At 41.2% G+C, this 11,244-nt stretch overlaps 1 pseudogene; it reads right to left on the bottom strand.

Moving 5' to 3' along the window:
• Nucleotides 1-246: 246 nt before the first annotated feature.
• LOC142784401 (uncharacterized) lies at nucleotides 247-4,686 on the bottom strand (annotated as a pseudogene).
• Nucleotides 4,687-11,244: the final 6,558 nt, after the last annotated feature.

Raw genomic sequence — 11,244 nt, 5'->3', positions numbered from 1 at the left:
CTGCTCACTGTCAATGCTTTTGAAATTTATGATGAGAATAGTATAAGAATTTAAACTAAGCTCCACAGTTTAAAATCCATAATAGCACAAGACAACAGAGACAAAAAGTTGAAAGTGACAAATCTGGCACCAAATTTCAACTGTTAATTATAGCTGCAAATCCTTTGAATACAAGATGCCTGCTTGGGTGCAGCAGCTTCACAAAAAAAATTACAAATAAACTGCTCATTATTGCCCTCATGATTTTCACAGCTGTGAGCAGAGGGCTGCAAGAGCAACAAGAGTACAAGAGAAATGATAAGAAGCAACAATATGAGCACAAAGCAAATCCCGGCAGATTACATATCAGTGGGATTCCAAATACCCAATGAGTGCAATAATGATAAAAAAGCAACGATATCAACACGCTGTTTGAAAAATGTGAACAAGATATGAGCAATCTATTGACACAAAGTAAATCACTCTAGATTACATATCAGCTTGATTAGAACTTGTCAATTCTTTTGTCTATGGTGTGCATAGCAATCATAGGATGTAATGTTACTTATAATATTAATTAAACCACACAGTTTTCATGCAACTTGTGAACCCAAATGTGCCACTCATCGTACAGAGATTAATTTCTCAATAGGCATAGCTGAAAAAGTGGGCCTATAACAAGTCTCGGTGTTAGCCCAGCGAGCCTACCTAGTCTTCCAAGTTTTCGATCAGTTCTTTAAAATAAAATCCTGGTTGGCAACTCGCTGTAGTAGTCTAGTGGTTAATGTTCTCAAATGCTGACCCGAGAATCGTGCGATCCAATCCCGGTTGCAGCAGCCTGTGCTTGGATTCAGGTGCACATGAAAGAGCCCCCGACAGTTTAAAATTTGCAGAGCCTTCCAATACGGCTCCTTCATGATTATAGTTTTGGGCCATAAAAAAAATATCCACTGGGTGACACAGAACTCTGTTTTAGGTCAAGATGGGCTGACAAAGTGTCATTCTAATGCTGTCAGTCACTCTGTATTAAGCTGCTAAACAACAGAGTAATTATCTCGTTTGAATAGTAAAGATTAGAGTTTATGTCTTTGAAAAAAGGACTTAAATGGCATGTGTCAGTAAAATGCACAATCAATAACTCATTAAAAACATTATGAAACATATTGCAAATAGTCATAAAACCCTTCAATACGAAATAAAAAGGAGGTGCATAAAGAACCAAATATTTTTCTGTCAACTGATAGCAACCTCATTGCAATAGGCCTAAGTTCTCCACAAGTGAGGTTCACTCGCAGAGGCTAGACGGTCACCCTCGATTGTTCTGACATACTTACTCTTAAGCCCGAACAAGTGCGAGTGTTGTTATGTCAGGTAATCACCCGCCACTTCTTAAAAAAAGGGCAGCATAAGCAGCCACTCGCTCTCTGCTTCACTTGAAATCGATTCGCACAATGGGTGGGATTTGTGAGAATTTTTTCAGCCCATGTGCCTTCAAAAAAGCCTCAACACACTACATTTCATGCTCATTCCCCAAAGCAGTGAACCTTTGTGTTCTCAACCTGCCCAGATCTCCTTCCTCCACATATTCAGCCGAAGTCTGCCATGGTGGAACAGTGGTTACGGTGCTTGGCTGCTGACCAAAATGTTACAGGTCTGATTCTGGCCGTGGTGGTCACATTCAATGGAGGCATGCCGCTAGGTGATTGTGTAATTATATATAGGTGGACAGCTAAGGACCCCAGATGGTCTATTTTCGCAGCCCTCCACCATGACTTGCCTTCATGACTGTATTACGGTTTTGGAATGTAAAACCCCAGACCTTATTATCTACTTTTACCTAAAACACCCTCTGAAACATCCATCAGCTCAGTTGCACAGTGTCAACTTCTTTAGCTCATGACATGGCATCGAAGAACCTCCAAGGGGTGCTTGTTCTAGCCTAGAGTTACTGTAACTCTAGGGACGACCATCATTCACACACATCACGTGAAGTTGCAAGTAATTCTACACTACCTGTTGGTGCAAGTCTCTTGCTTTTGCATAATATTCTGCGGCGAAACAGCAACGTGTGGTATTTGAAAGTCGCAGGTACAGCCTTTGCTGGCGGCAAGTTATCTTTTCGTCCACTTTTCTTTCTTCCCATTTACCTTACAATTACTACTAATAACATCCCTTACACTTCCCTTGACATCATTGTCTGTTTGTTCTAACAGGTAGTTTTGGAACACTGTAATGGGTAAAATATGTTTCGTACTGCACTGCAAGATCATGCACAAGTTTTGATGAGAAAAGTGCTCGTTACTTTCTTTCTCTACAGATGACTAAAGGCTGGTTACACGACATGCCTATGCACATGAAGATGATTTGAACTGCTAGACAAAGTTATAAAAATCAGGATTCACTGCATGTGTCTACATGTATCACCCAGAATCGAATGGCCCAGATGGCTACACCATTTGCTGGAAACTGCTATAAGCTAGGGTAGGCACCGTTCAGACAGCTTTCACATACCTTCCCTGGGATTACAACATAGTTGGCCTTCACTTAGAGCTAAAATTAATTATTAATATATTATTTCCTAGCTTTCATTTCATTCCTATCTATTAATTTAGAGCAAGTGAATATTTACAATTTACGAATACATTTACAATTTCAAATGTCTTAAGATTGCGTAATGTAGTTAGTGCCTATGGTGGCCAGCAGTGCCACATAGTTGTTTCAGCAGCACAAAAATTGTGGGATTTCAAACAGCCATAAATTAAATAAAAACACAATACTGTACCAAAACATTTAGGAATTGGTATGCCTGATGCTTATTGAAGCAGTGAAGATTACAATTGGGCAGCTTCATTTTCTTTAAGTACTGATCCCAGTGTGTTCGCAGCATTGTAGCTTCCCTACCTTTGTAAGCAGGCAGTCAATAGCAAGAGGCAATTCTCCAGCACAAAAACCGATGCTGTCGATTTCAGAAAAAGGTGGCATAGCTTAGAGAATCCTTACGACATTATCATACATGTCCCATGAAGCAGCTACTCGTTTCAGTTTCGGACCATTATTTTGAGCTGATTTAAAATTATTAAGAATATCTAAGCAAGCTGTACTATCCGACCTGTTGTGCATCTGTCAATACTATTTGAAAATTGCAATATCAAAATGACGAAAAAATTCCAGGGTTTTCCTTTAATTATTCTTCTCTATTAGCATCTACACTACCTCTAGAATATATTTGCTCTCGTGTGGACACACGAAAAGCTTGCCTTCGAATTCCATGCAAACACATTTTTTAACTTGTTTCACACTCATATCCATCACACTTGAGGTGCGTTCAGCCCGGTATATGTTTTTCTTGGTACGACCGATTTCATGGTTCGTTACTTTATCTTTTACGTTCAACATCCTGAACAAAAAAATTATGTCGCCCTTGCAGTTGCATCCTTCTCCATGGTTTTCACACGGTTGACAAACAATAGATTTAACCTGTCTGAAGGTGGGTTCATTAGCCATTACCTGAACATAGGAATTTACCCTACGGGACTTGTCTAACTGATCAACATTGACAGTGAATCCATCGACAGAAATCTTCTTGTATTCTAGCCTAAGCCCTGTGCTAAGTCCTTTGCCAATGAGCGTGTATTCTGGTAGAACTGTGCAGTGAACTCTAAGCTTATACCCCTCCAAGATTTCAGTCAGAAGCTGGTCTACTGATGGTGAAACTACTACTTCCGTTTTAAACTTGGGCAATGCGAAAAGAATGAGAAGTTTCTCAGCGATTTGCCACTGTGCATGCTTAGTTCCATTCACAAGTCTTACAAGACAGCCATTCATGTTTTCATAGGGATAGGCTGAGAAGTTTCATAAAGGACCCCATTCTCGAACACAGTCAGTGATATGCAAAAGGGAATGAGCATTAAAGGTGATGTTTTCTTGCCCATAAAGCACCTGATATTCCTTCAGAAAAGTTAACATGTGCTTTCAGGCAGATCTCAACAGGTCAGATTGGACAGTATCTGCTAGTGCATTAGCCACACAAACTTCATCCAGTTGTCATAGTACGGCTGTGGGAGTATTCCAGGTAGAATAACAGGTGAAAAAAAAACAAAAGCCAGTTACGCCACTCTGATGACTTCCAGTATTTTCTGTGAGTAAGTGATCTTGGTAGGCGAGACATCTTGAACACTGGTTGGAGCTCACTCAACCGATCATCAATTTGGCAGATACTGCCCCCGATGATGTAGGGATGTGCCTTTTTCTGGTCGAACCACATGAATGCTGTGTGCCGTACGAAACCAGAGCACACAGCATGCATATAGTCGACAAAGCTAAACTGAAACTTAAAAAATGTAAGCAGAAGAAGGGATTCACTCTCTTTATCCCCAACACAGGCACCTTCTTGCGTTCTGCTTGACGGGCACAGCGTCTCATGGAAGTATCACTCCTCATCTGATCTTTTGGGCATTCAACGGGATACACTCTTACATGGCCATCACCCCTCCTTACGACTTCACCTTCCTGTTCACACCAAGCACATCCATGAGCTCCATTGAACTGTGCCATGTTCATAATCATGGCACGTGCAACCGTGTCCACAACACATGACCCCAGAAACACATGGGTGCGCTTGGATACACCGTCTGAATATGTCCAGTTTAGGCCTTCACTCGACAGGTGATTTAATTTGTCTACAAATAGTTTTAAAAAACAATTCATGTCAGGCTTCTTTTCACCAAACCACAGACCTGCCAGCAACACGCGCTTTGTTCGATGCTTAAATGGCAGTTCATTAATTTGTAGCTGCAGTGGCCAGATTGAAAACGTGGAAGACTCAAAAAGGGGGACGGCATCTGTGTTCCAAGACACAGAAATGTCATTATTCCCCATACCTAACTCATTGTAGGCTTTGCTCTCAGTGATATCAGTGACATCCAGTAATCGCTTTTTCTCCTTCAGAACAATCTGAGATTTCTTGTCCTGCAACACGTCACGAATGTGTGATTCCATATCGAGCATTAAAAAGTAGCTGCCTTCTCTTGTCATCCTTTCAATGCTACAATTTTCACTGCAGCAAGGGCATTGTAGCTCCGCTGCTGTGCCTAGTTTACCAAGAAAGCACAAATCCTTGCTGCAATAGAAGAACATCTCCGGCTGTCCTGTACCTTGGGCAAATTGTTTAAAAAACAAGTATTTTGTCGTCGGAAACGACGACATAGCTGGCAAGTGAGCCTCAATCACTTTAAGGAGGCTTTTTGTGGCTTCCCTGCTGGTGCAGTGGCGTAGGCTGTGGCCCTTGACTAGCAGCAGGCTTTCGGCGCGGGTTATTGGGCACCCAGGGTACACGTAGCTCTCCTGTAAAAAAAATTGTATATACGTGTGCGTGCGTGCGTGTGTGTGTGTGTGTGTGTGTGTGTGTGTGTGTGTGTGTGTGTGTGTGTGTGTGTGTGTGTGTGTGTGTGTGTGTGTGTGTGTGTGTGTGTGTGTGTGTGTGTGTGTGTGTGTGTGTGTGTGTGTGTGTGTGTGTGTGTGTGTGTGTGTGTGTGTGTGTGTGTGTGTGTGTGTGTGTGTGTGTGTGTGTGTGTGTGTGTGTGTGTGTGTGTGTGTGTGTGTGTGTGTGTGTGTGTGTGTGTGTGTGTGTGTGAAGAACTTTAAAGCACTGACTGAACAAGCTCTTCACCCAAAACTATTCATATGTTAGGCTAAATCTATCACAGTTAGTACATTTTCAAAACGTTGCTCTATTTCTCTGATATCATATTTGTGAAGTAGAATAAACATTTTGTCCACATCAGAGAATAGACGAGAGTAATTGGCCGCTGCTAAACTTTAGTTCGGTTTGAGTATCTGAAGTCTGCACAGAGATAGAGTGCTGTATGGCTTCAAATGAGTGTTAGATGTGAATCCATCACATTCTGCTGCACTTTCATGTATCATTTAGGAAAAACTATATTTGCTCAAAAGATACCTTTACTACGTCTAAACAGAGAAGCTAAGAAAGCATCGAAGTTATGAAACTCCTTTAGACGTGAAAGTGAAGGTGAACAAAAATGTTCCTAGAATGTCCACCAACACAGCCACTAAAAAATTGGTTTGTTATCTGGCCTTTGTGCCGCCAGTTGTAAAAGTACATGGGGCATCAGATTTCTTTTATTGTGATAGGCTCTTTAAAAGCTTGCCTGGATCAGACAAATTGTTGTTTAACAAATCTGATCTTACAAAAAGCTGCAACAAGATCATTCCCAGAAGCACGGTTGACACACCACAATGTCTGTCAAACTGTATCCCTTTGAATATGCTGTGTTGGTGTGTGGTGCTCAACAAGTGTAAATGAAGTGCCAGCAGCACAATGACACATTGCACTAAAATGCTGCCAAGATATGACTTGCCATGCTACCATGGTGCAGGTGTCTCAGCTGTGCAGAAGCTCTTGCACAACACCCAAAACATTATTTATAGTCTGAAAAAAACTAAGTGTATACAAAAGCAACAAAAAAACTTCCGTTGATTTCATACGGACATTATTTTTCGATACAACTCTTACAAAGTAGCAAAGAAGTGCCAATTCGACAGTTGCGGCGCACACAAATCAGTATATGTGCTTGCCTGACAAAGAAACGTGTAAAAAAACCGTTCCCATAAAACCATGACACAAGAAAGAAAGACTTGCTGGGCTAAGTACTTCTGCTTGGGAAAATAGAGAATTCTATTTGCACACTTGCTGAAACTATGAATTCAGCACTTAGCGCCGGGGCCGCCTGAGATGTTGTTGATGTTGTTGTTGTGTTGTTGTTGTTGTTGTTGTTGTTGTTGTTGTTTTTGTTGTTGTTGTTGTTGTTGTTGTTGTTGTTGTTGTTGTTGTTGTTGTTGTTGTTGTTGTTGTTGTTGTTTCCCTGTGCAAATGGCTCGTACCCAAAGAAGGGGATTGGCCGATTATAAGGTGAATTTGCCCTAAACTTTCAGCATTGCGTCATTCCTACAAATTTTTTGTAACTTAATTTTGATTTGAAATACCGATATCAAGTTTGCAGAAAAAAAAAGAAGAAAAATATTGAGACAGCAATTTAGCAAGAAAATCGTTTAGTCGCAGTGATGTATTCTTGAACAGCGAATAAAACATCCCTGTGGCTGAAACCCAGTGTAGAGGCTCCAAATGAAAGAAGATAAGGTTGTGATAGTTGAAAGCCCAGTCTTTGAAGAGGTGGTGCTAGTATGCTTTGCCTGAATAAATCGAAACGGCGACAATGTAATAAGAAATGACTGATCGTTTCCTCTTGATTACAGTATATGCACATAGGGGAATTCAATATGCCTGATCTATGCAAGTAAAAATTGAGGGAGGTAACGCGGCAACGAAATTTCGTGATGACAACTTCCATCATCCTTGAATTAGTCAGTTCACTGCGCCAGGGAAATAACAAGTGTTTGTACTCTGGAGAGGCCGTCAGTGCAGGGTCAGAAAAATTTTTCCTGATTTTAAGTGCGAAATCGCACCACTGTAATGTATACTGTATGAGGGAAAATAGGAATAATTGGTGTCGAAAGGGATGCCTTCGCAAGAGAATCAGCTATTTCGTTTAACAACAAACCTTTGTGCCCTGGTGTCCAGATTAAATGAATACTTCGGAGATGACAGGGGATCAACGATTTAAAAAATTTCACTATAGGTGAGTGACCAGATGCGGACAGAGAAGAGCACACTGATAATGAATCAGTTATGACTGCTACGACTGGAATGGAAATATTTACCTTTCGCAAAGCTAACATTATTGCCATGAATTCAGCCAGAAAGACAGGAAGAAAATCCGGTAAGCGAAGTGAAAATGACCAATCAAGTACGGGGCAATATATTCCAACGCCTGATTTTTCATGTGATTGAGATGCGTCCGTTGCTATAATGACATTTGTTGGCAGAGTACTTAAATGGTCCTGCAATATACCATTTAAAATGCCTGTAAGTAATAGCTTAGCGTGAGTTGGGAAGATATCATGGTAAACAATTTCTGGAGAATTTTGTTGCTCAGTTGAAGGAATCAGATCACGAACGTGTACATTTAGGGGCTCAAGTAACGATTGAACAAATACTATTTGTGGTTTGGTAAATCTGGGCCAATGCACGGAGAAGAATAGGTCAGGATTGGAAATAAAAATAATTTGTTCAGGGTTAAACGGTGCTTCATATAGTCGTAAAAAGGTCTGCACAGTAAGAATGTTAAAGTGACATAATAAGGTTGGTATTCGTGCTTCAAGGTATAACACTGCATTTGCAGTATACTTTGGAAGTCCTAAGCAGAGCCGTAAAGCCTCTCTTTCCAACAGAACGAGCGGTCGAAGTTTGTAGGCTGGCGCACCAGAAAAAAGAATGCAGCCAAACTCCAACACAGGTCGGACATACATATTATATATAATCAAAAGTGCCTTTCTTCTCATACCTGATCTACAATTGCTAGACCTCCGCAATACGCCCATCGCGCCTACTGCTTTTGTCGTGATGTATTCAGTGTGAGGGCGCCAATTTAGATGTTCATTATACATAACTCCGAGATATTTCAATGATTGTAATTGTGGGATATCTTGAAGCTTGTAATTAATAGATATGTGCACGGGATCTTTGATTGGAAAAACGAGAATAGCACATTTACCGGTATTCAGGTTCAACATCAATCCATCCAGCAATTGTTCTATTTTATTAAGATATGCTTGCAAGATAGTGTCGAGACAGTGGAGTCATGTGCCATAGCAAAGAAAGCAATGTCATCGGCATAAACATAGGTTTTCACATCTGGATGAACGGGGATGGTACTAAGCAATATGTTGAATAAAACCGGGGAAAGTACTGACCCCTGAGGTACACCTCGGGTTTGCTTGTGCTTGCAGGAAGAGAAACCGCCTTGATAACAATAGAATTCTCTTCTACTTAAAAATTCCGTCACCCATGCTACTATATAAAATGGAAGTCCATGACTCCATAACTGATTAGTCAAGATAGAATACTCTACACTATCATATGCTTTAGATATGTCTAACGTTACTAAAGCCGCAAAGTGCTTTTTGTGACGGGCAATATGAATACGACTTTCCAGATCTTCATGTGCATGCCATATGAAATATCCAGATCTAAAGCCAATTTGGGAAGAACTCAACAGTTGTTTCTCGTTAATAAACCTAATTATACGACCATGAAGTACCCTTTCAATAAGTTTTACTACATTAGATGTTAAGGCTATCGGTTGTATGTTGTCTAAATTATAGCCTGCCCCCTGTTTCTTAAGCAATGGTATAATTTTCGCAATCTTCCATTCAGAAGGGATCCATGCTCTTCTAAGGGAATAATTGACGAGACTTAACAGATCATTCGGATACTCCCTGTGAAGTATTTTTAGCATTGTATTTGTTATTCCATCGGGGCCTGGTGCTGCATTTGGCAATCTTTCCATAGCCTGATTTAATTCGGAAGTCGATATTTCTGTGTAGTCATAGATGGTTGTTGTGTAAGCCGAATTAGGAAGATGCGTTGAGAACCTGTTTTCTAATTCTTTAGCCAACTGATTCAATAATTCCTGTAGTTCCTGTGAGGTGTAAACTACTGAGTTAACGTTTCCTGGTATAGGGGTCTTCTTCCTACCACGAAGGAAGTTGAATAAAGCACGTTTGTTATTTGATTTAGACAGGTACTCGAATTGTTCTTGGTCATATTGCTCTTTCGCTCGCGATACAGTGCGTTTAAATGTTGCCGCAATGAACTGATAATCTTTCCAATTTTTTGTACTCTGATTACATATAAGTCTTTTCCATGCAGCTTTTCTTCTTCTATAATCTCGTGTGCACTCATCATTCCACCATCTACTAGGTTGGGCACTTTTGGATGACGACGAAGCAATTACAAATTCTGAAGTGTTCTTGGAGATTTTTAAAGCAGAACAGAGATTTCTGCCGAGGTCTTCATTTTGACCACTGGACACTGCCCTAATGTTGGAACGCAAGCAGTCTTTAAATTTTTTGTAATTGATCAATGTTTTCTCTGTCCTTTCAATAGATTTCACAGCACATGAGATTTCAAAGTATACAGGAAGATGGTCACTGTTTGAAGAGAAATCAATTGTTTTCCAAGACTTTATTGAAACACTTAGGCTGCAAAACGTGAGATCTAATACCGATCGAATCCGTCCGCGAATAAATGTAGGCTGTCTATCATTTAGGCAAGTAAGATTTTTATTAATCATCCAATCCCACAGAAGTGTACCAGGGTCTGTTCGAAATCCCCATGAAACATGATGTGAGTTGAAATCACCAGTCAGATGGAAATCATTCTTGCAATTAGCTAGGGCAGTATCTAATTGTTGAGTATTATGCAAACCCGTTGGAAAATATTGTCACGATGAGTCACAAGTACTGGGGGATTTATTAAACCACCAGGTAGCTAGCACTAGGACGATGCGTCAGTCGTGGCTGGCTCTCGAGCAAAGAAGAACGCGATCTTCTTTTTTCCTCCAGATTTAGAGCCGCTCTTGCTGTCAACCCACTACGTGCTAGCGGCATTATCCCCCCTTCCGAAAAGAAAAAAAAAACAAGTACCAAAAAGAGGAAAGGAAAGTACATAGCAGCACCGCGATGCTACTACATAGGCACGTAAAAAAATGAAAATTCGGATGAAGTGAAAGTAAAAATTGAAGAGCGTGCCAACATAGGAAACGTCAATGAACGAGAAAGTAAGTTCACAAAATAAACAAAAAAACACAAAGAACGCTGTACGGTAAAGGAAAAGTTATGAACAACGCGCAATAAATGGCTTCATGCGCAACACATGAACGACGTCCGGCCTCAGCCGTGTCCTGCTGCGTGCATGGGGTGTTGAGTCCGGAACCACTTCGTAGTTCACGTCACTGACGCGGCGTAACACTTTATATGGGCCAAAGTACCGGCTCAGCAACTTTTCACTAAGGCCACGGCGGCGGACGGGCGTCCACAACCAAACTTGATCTCCGGGGCTGTAAAACACTTCTCTGTGGCGGGTATTATAGCGTCGTGCGTCTGCCTGCTGTTGCTGGCCGATGTGCAGTCGCGCGAGCTGCCGGGCTTCCTCGGCACGCTCTGCGAATTCTTCGGCGTCTGTTGCCAACTCGTCTTCGTCCTGACACGGTAGCATTGAGTCTAGCATGGTCTGCACTTCGCGGCCGTAGAGAAGCCGAAATGGCGTGAATCGCGTGGTCTCTTGCACGGCGGTATTATACGCGAAGGTCACGTAAGGCAAGATCCGGTCCCATGTTTTGTGCTGTA

Source organism: Rhipicephalus microplus, unplaced genomic scaffold, assembly GCF_043290135.1.
Source record: "Rhipicephalus microplus isolate Deutch F79 unplaced genomic scaffold, USDA_Rmic scaffold_14, whole genome shotgun sequence".
NCBI classification, from domain to species: Eukaryota; Metazoa; Arthropoda; class Arachnida; order Ixodida; family Ixodidae; genus Rhipicephalus; species Rhipicephalus microplus.
This window is presented reverse-complemented; position numbering and strand designations above follow the sequence as displayed.